This window comes from Coffea arabica, chromosome 7c, assembly GCF_036785885.1.
Source record: "Coffea arabica cultivar ET-39 chromosome 7c, Coffea Arabica ET-39 HiFi, whole genome shotgun sequence".
Lineage (NCBI taxonomy): Eukaryota > Viridiplantae > Streptophyta > Magnoliopsida > Gentianales > Rubiaceae > Coffea > Coffea arabica.
In genome coordinates, this window is record NC_092322.1 from 21265911 (window position 1) to 21277983 (window position 12073).

The 12073-nt window shown below is 32.4% G+C and overlaps 1 long non-coding RNA gene across 2 annotated transcripts; it reads right to left on the minus strand.

Annotated features, from left to right (window-relative positions):
- Nucleotides 1-2872: 2872 nt before the first annotated feature.
- On the minus strand, nt 2873-11339 carry LOC140010267 (uncharacterized). 2 transcript variants are annotated; one of them, XR_011817572.1, is made up of 3 exons: nt 11067-11339; nt 3695-3757; nt 2873-3054 (listed from the first exon to the last, which is right to left on the minus strand). It is a non-coding gene; the product is annotated as an uncharacterized lncRNA (long non-coding RNA). The 2 variants fall into 2 exon arrangements; XR_011817571.1 differs by lacking the exon at nt 11067-11339 and having other exon boundaries at nt 3695-5763.
- Between the last annotated feature and the right edge of the window lie 734 nt (nt 11340-12073).

Sequence of the window (12073 nt, forward strand, 5' to 3'; positions counted from 1 at the left end):
GGTGAAAAGTGTATATTTAGATTAGAGGACATTTGTAACTAAGAGTTTTCCCAAATCAAACACAAAACCATACCAAAAAGGTTTTTTTAGAAAATTTCATTGAAAATAAATTAATAGTGCCACGTCAAAATACGGCCAGATATGAAAAGACAGTTATTCAAATTTTCGTAAAGCTCTTCGTTTGGTCCGAAACTAACTCATATGCGAAGAAATAACATATAACAAGTGTTTTGGGTAAAATCAGATGAAAAGGAAGTTAAACAAATCCTAATAACAATCAAGAGAAAATATTACAGTTAAACCCTCAAAGTTTAGGTGAAACAAAGAAAATCCGAATATTTACTTGTACAAAGTATAAATATAGTTTTGGAAGTGAAAAGAGTACATCTACCTAGCCCTCGGGTGCAAATTTGGGCAGCACGCCCTTTGTATTTACCTATTTTTCAGCCATTTATGACTTCATTCTTTTTCTCAATCAGTCCCAAAGTCATACACAATGTGATCTCATTATAATAGCCGTTCAATAGGCTCAGAGGCATACAAGTACAAAATCAAGCTAGGAACATGTGCGGAAATGAAGTTTAAGTTGGAAAACAAAAGACAGATTTAACGTCGCTTAGCGTATCGGACACAACCGAAGCTACGCTTATCGGATTGGGGTACAATTTATACTGTTTCGAAACTAAGACAAAGACCTACCACTTTGATGAAGACCACTCAGTCCAGTTCGTAGTGTATCCAGGTCAAAATTTCAAATTACAGAACCAAAATCTCATATTTGGGCTAGTTAACCGCACTATACATAAACGGAAATAACTCAGGCTACCAAAGTCCGATTAAGGCGTTATCAGGGGCGTTACAAAGCTAAGACATAGGGTTAAAAGTTTCATGTTTTGGCCAAAGACTGGTTTGATATGCATCAAGGTGAAAAATGCAGCCAACGTGAAACAATGTCAAAACTGTCTACTGGACTCTACCTAAGACCGTCTCAGGGGTATTTTTGTCCTTTCATGAGTTACAGTACTCGGATTGGACTGAAATTTTCCAAGCATCTATAAAACATCATTCTCTACAACTTTTATGTTTTGTACTAAGTTTAATTCAGCCTCTATCATGGTGAACTAAAACCAGGCAGAACAGGGCACTAAGGATTTTCACTTCTGGAATTTTGTTACACTCAAGATATAATTCACATTTCCAGCTCAAAACCATCACTACTACCTCATAGACAAGCTTGTATACATCATATACCATCCACACAATAAGAAATAGGGTTGAACAATACAAAATCCTACCTTACTAATGCACCCAAAATCATCACAACTACTTGAATAGTTACCAATTTAATCAAAACATGGGTTGTATAGCAACTTAAGCAAAACTAAAAGAATCAAAGATAAAGGACAGCCAATATACCTCAATAACAAGCTTACAAAGGATATCTTCCACTACTTCTTGCAAAGTTTAACTTCCAAGCTTCCTAAGCTTCCAAACTAGTGTTTAATCGGTTTAGTTTTTTCTTGTTTTCACTCAAGATGTTGGATTCAAGGTTGGAAGTTGGAAACGCTCTTCACTCTTCTCCCTCTCTTGCTCTCGGCCCTCCCTCTCTATTTCTCTTAGTTTTTGCTTTGTTTTTCTTTTGACTTACTAGCTTAGAAGATATTTAAACCAATGGTCAAAGTATGCTTTTTGTCCACCAATCAAACTTGAGCATAAGAAAAGCCTAGGAGCTCTTAGATTACTAGTACCCTTACTTTGCTAATCCTCACACTATGGCCCCAACAACTTCTAATCTTTGTAATTAACTCTAGCACCTTGTATAATAATAACACTTAGCACAAAAATCACGTAATCACCAAAATTTTATCGCACTAGCGGGTCCCACGTCTATAATGCATTTCAAATTTAACATACACTAACTTATACTAGGAAAATGATTTTGAAACTGTACTTGCTTATAAAAATGCATAGAAACATTAATATTTTAAAGGCAAGTATAAAAATGTAGGCAAAAATAAAATAATGCCTAGAAAATGTGAAAATTTTTGGATTCTCACACTCTCTTCCCCTTAAGAAATTTTATCCTCGAAATTTTTTTTTCCCAAAAGGTGATTTAGTAGATAACGAAATAAATTGACTAAAATAACAAGATATCTGACACCAAATGCACAAGGAGACAGTGAGCATATACACAAAGAGACATCTCAAGTTAGACAAGTAGTCAAAGGCAGCAAGTACTATACATATAGGTATTAACATACCACGAACAAAAGTCATGTAGTAACAATACAAGGGCAAATCAAAAGGAAAGGTGATATGTCGTCTCAGTCTCAGTTAAATAACCCCGTCCGGTCTCTCACGTCACTTTCTATCCAAACTAGATATCCGTTAACCTCTTGTACTCATTCTAGCCAGACAAAGCCTGTTCATGTTCCCAAAATGCAAGTCTCAAGTACTTAATATCGCTTCAACTCTAGAGTACTCGAGCACGAGAATCCGAAATAAGATAATTCACATCTCGGGCTGGCAAGTTCCAAGAGTAAACTATCTACAATCGAAATTCCTACCTGACGTACCTATCTATGGTCCTCAGATACCATGAAAAGATTTAAGACCTATAACACGTACTTATGATTCATAGTTTATGCTCGAACGAGCATTTAGTCCTTCATATTTATTCACCACTTGGCCCAAACTCACTCCGCTCAGAGACCAAGCGAAGCAGGCTCTGATACCAACTGTGACAGCCCCACCTCACCCTAAGGCGAATCAAAAGATTTGGCGGACCGCCTGCCTAACTCTCACCGGGACTCAGTCATACCTCAAACAAAAACCGGAATAAAATCATAGGAATAAGAATAACAACAATCCAAAACTTAAAGCGAAACTTATGTACATTGCTATCCCAAAAGGGAGTACAAATTTCGAAAATACAAAGGTTCTCAATTCTTCATACATCCAACCCGTGCCAAACGCTAGGGCGAGAACCATTACAAAATTAAAGAACTAGACTAGGTTAGGCTATACCGAGCTCTCGTCCTTGTCCGCCTTTCCCTGTTAAGGAAAACAAAACTAAAGGGATGAGCTAAAAGTTCAGTGAGGTTCCGAACACATAACCAAACAATAAAACCAATGCATTAACCATAAATAATCAGTAATTCAAGAAACATTTGCAATAGAAAGCGATAATATCACATTCATTAAAAGGATACGTACTCACAGGGAGCCATTCATTCATTCGTTCATTCATTCTCCTTTCATTCCCTTATTCCTCCAATCATTTGAAAATGCATTTTTGTAAGTAAAAACCCCTCATTTGCATTGACATTCGTTCATCCATTTCATTCACCCCCTCCTGGACATCAGCCAGGCTCCACCAGACTACAAGGTAATACTCGAATATACCAAATGTTCACCCAGGGTCACCATATCACCTGATCGAGTCCGCTTCTGGCTCGAGTCGATCGGTAACAAATGGCAGGGTCCAGTTCAGCCAAAAGTCTTACATTCATGCACAAGTAATGTTTCAATCATTGAATTATTGAAAATTTTACATTCATTTAGGTTGAGTGCGATAAAGTACACACTCACCTAGAAAACTCATTTTGGCAATCATTGAAAGCACTTAACACATTATCAAACGATAACACAAGTCATGAAGTCAAAGAAAATATAACAAATAAGGAACACTCACCTCTTTACGTAAAATAACGTCCAAAATATCCTTCCGAACAACACCCTCAATCACCAAGGAACCCTAATAGTAATCAAAAGAACACATTATGCTTCAACCATAAAAATCTAAGTGATTCAAAGAGAATCCAAATACGTACTAGTGCAATACATAAATATGAGTTTTAAGGTGAAAAGTGTATATTTAGATTAGAGAACATTAGTAACTAAGAGTTTTCCAAAATCAAACACAAAACCATACCAAAAAGGTTTTTTTAGAAAATTCCATTGAAAATAAATTAATAGTGCCACGTCAAAATAAGGCCGGATATGAAAAGACAATTGTTCAAATTTTCGTAAAGCTCTTCGTTTGCTCCGAAACTAACTCATATGCAAAGAAATAACGTATAACAAGTGTCTTGGGTAAAGTCATATGAAAAGAAAGCTAAACAAACCCTAATAATAATCAAGAGAAAATATTACAATTAAACCCTCAAAATTTAGGTGAAGTAAAGAAAATCCGAATATTTACTTGTACAAAGTATAAATATAGTTTTGGAAGTGAAAAGAGTACATCTACCTAGCTCTCGGGTGCAAATTTGGGCAGCACGCCCTTTGTATTTACCTATTTTTCAGTCATTTATGACTTCATTTTTTTCCTCAATCAGTCCCAAAGTCATACACAATGTGAGCTCATTATAATAGCTGTTCAATAGGCTCAGAGGCATACAAGTACAAAATCAAGCTTGGAACATGTGCGGAAATGAAGTTTAAGTTGGAAAACAAAAGACAGATTTGACTTTGCTTAGAGTATCGGACACAACCGAAGATACGCTTATCGGATTGGGGTAAAATTTATACTGTTTCGAAACTAAGACAAAGACCTACCACTTTGATGAAGACCACTCAGTCCAGTTCGTAGTGTATCCAGGTCAAAATTTCAAATTACAGAACCAAAATCTCATATTTGGGCTAGTTAACCGTACTATACATAAACGGAAATAACTCAGGCTACCAAAGTCCGATTAAGGCGTTATCAGGGGCGTTGCAAAGCTAAGACATAGGGCTAAAAGTTTTATGTTTTGGCCAAAGACTGGTTTGATATGCATCAAGGTGAAAAATGCATCCAACATGAAACAATATCAAAACTGTCTACTGGACTCTACCTAAGACCGTCTCAGGGGTATTTTTGTCCTTTCATGAGTTACAGTACTCGGATTGGACTGAAATTTTGCAAGCATCTATAAAACATCATTCTCTACAACTTTTATGTTTTGTACTAAGTTTAATTCAGCCTCTATCATGGTGAACTAAAACCAGGCAGAACAGGGCACTAAGGATTTTCACTTCTGGAATTTTGTTACACTCAAGATATAATTCACATTTCCAGCTCAAAACCATCACTACTACCTCATAGACAAGCTTGTATACATCATATACCATCCACACAATAAGAAATAGGGTTGAACAATACAAAATCCTACCTTACTAATGCACCCAAAATCATCACAACTACTTGAATAGCTACCAATTTAATCAAAACATGGGTTGTATAGCAACTTAAGCAAAACTAAAAGAACCAAAGATAAAGGATAGCCAATATACCTCAATAACAAGCTTACAAAGGATATCCTCCACTACTTCTTGCAAAGTTTAACTTCTAAGCTTCCTAAGCTTCCAAACTAGTGTTTAATCGGTTTAGTTTTTTCTTGTTTTCACTCAAGATGTTGGATTGAAGGTTGGGAGTTGGAAACTCTCTTCACTCTTCTCCCTCTCTTGCTCTCGGCCCTCCCTCTCTATTTCTCTTAGTTTTTGCTTTGTTTTTCTTTTGATTTACTAGCTTAGAAGATATTTAAGCCAATGGTCAAAGTATGCTTTTTGTCCACCAATCAAATTTGAGCATAAGAAACGCCTAGAAGCTCTTAGATTATTAGTACCGTTACTTTGCTATTCCTCACACTATGGCCCCAACAACTTCTAATCTTTGCAATTAACTCTAGCACCTTGTATAATAATAACACTTAGCACAAAAATCACGTAATCACCAAAATTTTATCGCACTAGCGGGTCCCACGTCTATAATGCGTTTCAAATTTAACATACACTAACTTATACTAGAAAAATGATTTTAAAACTGTACTTGCTTATAAAAATGCATAGAAACATTAATATTTAAAGGCAAGTATAAAAATGTAGGCAAAAATAAAATAATGCCTAGAAAATGTGAAAATTTTTGGATTCTCACATAATTAGTTACAAACTTATAATAACGATATTATTATATTATATAATTATTTATTATAATTATTTAGTTAAATATAATTATATTTATATAATATATATTATAAATTTATTAATATTATATTATGATATATTGATAATATATATGTATATTTATAAATGTATATGATATGTGCATATAATTATAATATATACATGTATATAATATTAATAAATTATATAATTATAATTATTGTTATTATTTTAAATATAATAATATATAATAATAACTATATTTGATATGTAATATATATTATATTTATATAAAATATTAGTATAATTAATAGTGGTATATATTATATAATTATATTTATATATTTATATTATAACATTTGTATATTTATATTTAATTATATATATAATATTTAATTTAATTAGTTACAAACTTATAATAATAATATTATTAGTTATATGTATTATATAATATATATTAATCTATATAATATAATTGATATTATTAATTATACTAATAATCATACATATTTACTAATAGAAATTATTAATTAGTTATACTAAATTTACTAATACATTTATACTAATATATTTAATTAGTGAAAATTTCTTATATCCCATTTACAAAGAGCTAACGAACCAAATATCAACTATAGTAATGATATACATTCTTGGCACTGAACCAAATAAATGTATTGTTATGATTGACTCCATTCCAAATCTAGGATGAATGATTCTGAATCCGAATCCGAATCCGATTCCAACATGCGAAACAAATGCCACCTTATTGTAATTAAAATACCATAATTTTACATAACGATAGCCATTCAATCCAAATTTGAATTGTAAGTTACAAAACTTCAATGTAATTGAAAAGTCATAATTTCATATAATAGCTCCTTAGTAAAAACCTTTCAAACACCTATAAATTTTAGAAAATTTAACCAATTTATTTCCCTTGTAACATGCACATTTAATTGAGAATTTAATTATTTTGTTAAAATACTACAGCAATGCCCCACTTATTTTGATAAAATAGTATAAAATTTAAATGGCAAGAAAGGATTATCATACGTAATATTGGTAGCAATACCTTGAACCTATATTTAGCATTGCAGTAATTTCTAATACCAGAGCCAATAGTGAACTATAGTCTTGAACTATGGCTGCTTATAGGATATTAGATATTACCTTACACATATAATAGTTCAAGTGTTCTCATGAGCTCTCAGAGCTGACACTTTTCGGCCCTGTGTTCAATCCTTGTTTCATGAGTATATTAGAGAATAAGTCCCAATTCTCTTCAGGGCAGTGCCACCCATAGCATTCATATAAGTGAATCCATCAAGAGTGCTCCTGTAATTCTAACACTCCGCTCATAAAAGCTATATATTTCATTAAGAGTAAAGAAACTCTACCTTACTTACATTATAGGACATATGCACATACACCATAGGGATGGAGTATTAATATATAGTTGTTCATATCTTTATTCAAATCACAATGTAATTCATTTTTTCCTTTTGAACCTAATTCTTGGGATCTCCAATCATTAGGTTGGGTGTCCTTACATGTGATTTATGTAATCATGAATTTTAATCCCATCCCCCTCGAGGTATCCTATACTCTTTCTCTAGCTAGAGGTTTTATCAAGGAATTAGTTATATTATCCCTTGACCTTGTATAATTCACATTGATTGTACCATTTCCAATATATGCTCATACAATACTGTGCTTTTTTCTTATTGCTCTTGATTTTCCATTGTAGTATCGATTATTTACCCTGCCAATTGCTGTCATAATGTATCAACATTGGTGGCACTGGTTTTTCCCAAATGGAATCTCATGTGTAAGATCTCGTAGCCAACTTGCTTCTTCACAAGCAGAAGCTAATGCAATTAATTTGGCTTCCATTGTAAATTTTGTTATAATTTGTTGCTTCTTTGATTTCCAAGATATAGCACCGCTGGCTAAAGTAAAAATATATCTAGTAGTAGATAATGAATCTATAGACAATGTATTCTAGTCTACATCACAAAATCCTTCAACAACAGCAGGATACTTTGTATAAAATAAAACCATAAGACTTAGTCTTAGCTAAATATTTCATTAGACGATTAATTGCATGCCAATGAGTAATATTTGGTTTGCTAGTAAATCTACTATGTACTCCTACAACATATGCAATATTAGGTCATGTGCAATTGGCTGCATAACGCAAACTTCCAATTATACTAGCATATTCTTTTTGGTTGCATGTATCATTTTCATTTTCAGTTGGAAATAAGTGAACACTAGATCAAACAATGTACTAACATATTTAGTATCACCATGATTATATTTCTTTAGTAATTTTCAATATAATGTGTTTGTTCTAAAGAAATACCATCATTTAATCTAGAAATTTTCATTCCAGGTATAAAATTAGCTATGTCGCGCCCCATTTTTCGCGATGAAAAAGAAAGGGTTTATAAAAAGATGTGATTTGTTAATAATAAATGAAAAAGGACCTAGAATGGGACTTAAAAAAAATGCGACAATTTGGGTCCAAAATTTAGTCTAAAAGGGTTTTTAAGAAAAAATAGGAGTCGCCACTTGGTATGGAGTTTTGGTGTACCAAGTCACCCAAAAAATAAAGTAAAATAAAATAAAACCCTTTTTGACAACTCCAGGTCTTCGAAAAAAACAAGAGAAAATGAGTTCGGGAGTCACGGTTGAAGAAAGAGAAGACAAAGGTTCGATTAACTCAAATCTACCCTTTCAACCTAGTCTAAGTTAGTTGCGAGGTTTAGTCAAAATTTGACTAATCTAACCCTTAATTTTATCACGTTTGGATGTTTCTTACATGGATGTAAATCTAAATTTATAAAAATATCGAAAGGGACAAAATGTTCATTCAAGGGTTTAATTGAACCAATCGCATTAATTGCGAAGGCCAAAATAATTCCTTGAACGGGTCACGAGCATGCATGAATGAAATTCAAAGAAAAGAAAAGAAACTTAAATTGTATATCTAGTTATACATGGCCAAAGAATAGGAATGCAACATAATGGGTACGGGAGACAAAAAAACTCTTTTACATAATTTTCTTACACAAGAATTAATGGGTATTTAAACTAAAAAATTATAATCGTCCATTTCCATGTTCAAAAATAATTTTCCTAATATGAACAAGCAAATGAACTAACTTATTCTATAATTTCTTGAATGAGATGCAATTCTAAATGATATGATTAACATATATAGAGGATAGGGGTAAAATAATAGGGAATATCATGCAAGTGAGAAAAGATCCTAAAAATGAAAATATGCATGAAAATGTAATGAATATCACACAAAGATGAATCTAACGCATGAACAATCTAAGGGTCTAGCATTGAACTAACCCATTAAGTGGGGGGGAAAAGCCACAACTAGCATTGAACTAGTGTGGTGACGTCATGCATTTTTAATACATAATAAGACAAGTAGACATAAATTAAAACGAATAAACACATAAGAACATGTAGCACGTAACACATAAGCATAATATCTAGATGCAAAAATCCTAAGGAAAGCGGGTAAGGCACATAACACATAAACACACAACCTACCTATTACATCAGGGAGCGCCTAACTATAATCTAGAAGGGAAAAATATAATAAAACAAATCTAATTATCCTATCTATTACATTTTTTGAGGTATTTAAATGCCTCTCGAATCATTATAAAAATTAACTAAAACATATATAAGGAAATTTGAATGAATATTTAAATCAAATAAATAAAGCATAAAAAAAATATAAACACATAAGAACACGTAGGAGCACATAAGAGCACGTAATTGACATTGAAATAATAAAAATAGGAGTACCTCCCGTTTGAAGTGGTGATTAAATGGAGTCGAATTGTCCTATTTATACTCAAAATGAACAAAAGAATCATGGCACCAATTTAATTGAAAAATAATAATAACAAAAATACTAAATTCACACTAATATGTCAAACGTAAAGAAATTTAAGAACATCTAAAAATTACAAGTTAAGTATATTCAAAAGTAGCATAATTAGCTATTAAAGAAAAGAAACACTCATAATAAAGAGAGTTAAAATTCACCAAGGATTGAATTGCAAAAATTGAAAACTTTTGGGGGACAAAAATTATATTTTTCAAAGTTTAGGGGTCAAAATTAAATGAAAGATAAAATTCAGGGACCAAAGTACAATTAATTTAAGAACCTATGTGAAAGAGATTTAAAATGTTCTGGGCCGTAGTAAATTTACTCCAAAGATCAGGAGCTAAAGTGCAAATTTTGCTTCTGATTTGGACAAGAAAAAGGCCATCGGGCCATCATTTTTATTTATTTGGGCCGAAAACTATTTAAACCCAGCCGAAAGTCCAAGCCTAAACACACAGGCTAGCCTGTATTTATCCCTCAAGCCCAATCGAAACCCAAAAGAAATGAACCAAAATCCATTTTCAAAACCCAACCAAAAATATCAGAAACCCACAAAAATTAGCCCAATCCATTTTCTTCTTCTTGTTTGATCTTTCTTTTCCCTCCTTCTTTTCTCCACTTCCAGCCGTTTCTTTCTCTTCTTCTTCGGCCAGCTAAAGCCGGCCATGGCTGCCGCCGCCGGACTGCCGGCTGTCGCCAGCGAATTTTTTCAGTCACAAAAAATTATCAAAATACACACCCCAACTCGATTTTTCGCGTAGATTCCATTTTTGGAGTTAGTTTTTACCAAAAAATGACCCAAAAGTGTCCAAAATGTCAAAAAATAGTCCAGTTTTTATTTTTTCCAATCACCCATCTTTCACCAAAAAACATGAAAATTATACGACAACACTCTTACAACTCCTACAATACAAATATGATTTTATTTCGACAAGAAAACAACATAAAAGGGCTAAAATAAAGCAAAACAGTCCCCTAAGATTCTTTTTTTTTTCATTTTGGCATTTTTTCAAACGGTTAACATGCATGCATAAGACACATTTCCTTTTCCTCAATCTAGTTCATGTCATTTCCCAAATTTCAGCAACACAACAATTACAATAAAAAGCCAGCAAACAAGAGAAATTAATATACAACAACAACAACAATAAAACCAGCAAAAGCAAGAGAAATTGGGCATTGAAACATGGATGTAAATATGATAAAAAAAACTGGAAAATACCTCAATGTAGGTGGTAGTCCCTTAACCAAGATGTTTGACACAATTTCCAAGCCTTGAGCGTATCTTCCTAGCTCCCTTTGGTGATTGCTTTGTGTGTGGATGTGTTAGAAGAAATTGAGAGAACGAGAGGGAGAAAGAGCCGAGACAAAAAATTGGAGAGCCCTTTTTTTTTGTTTGTCTCTAGCCAAAAAAAAGAAGCCGAGAGCTGTATTCTAGAACCCAAAAGTGGAGTTGGTGTTTTTTTTTTCCTGTCGTGTCTTGTCTTCTGTGTGAGAGAGCCGAGAGAAGAGATTTTAGCCAAAAAGGTGGAGTTTGAGTGTTAAGTTGGGCCAAATGATGGTTTTTTCTTCCAAATGACAAGAAAGATCAATGCAAAAAATATGATAAATGTTTACCAAAATGAGAAGAAATGTTAATAAGGATGGAGTGTAAAAATGAGTTAATAGTGCTTTTGGTGAAACAAAATGATTAGGATGATTATTTTTATTTTCTTAATTTTCTTTCTTTTTTTTGTTGTTTTGTTTTGTTTTTTTCTTTTTCTTTTTCCTAAACAAACCTGCAAAAATTAGAAAAATGCACATTAAAATACAAGAAAATAAATAATTCACTAAATAGAAAAAAAATTCAAGAAAACATCAAAATTTGACAAAAATTTGGTGTCTACAAACTACATCCAAGTCTTTCATGTCAAAATAGTTTTTTAGCAACATTTTTATTTTCTCAACTATACCTAAATTGAAACCAAATATCAATAAATCATTCACATATAAGTAAATAATTACATGTAGATCATCAATATTTTTAAAATATAAATATTCACTACATTTGAAACCATTTTCAAGTAAACAAGTATTAAAATTTTCATGCCATTGTTTAGGAACTTGTCTAAGACAATACAAGGATTTATTTAATTTACACACTTTATTTTCATGACCAAATACAATAAATCCTTCTGGTTGATCCATATATATTTTTTCATCTAAATCGCCATTCAAAAAAGCTATTTT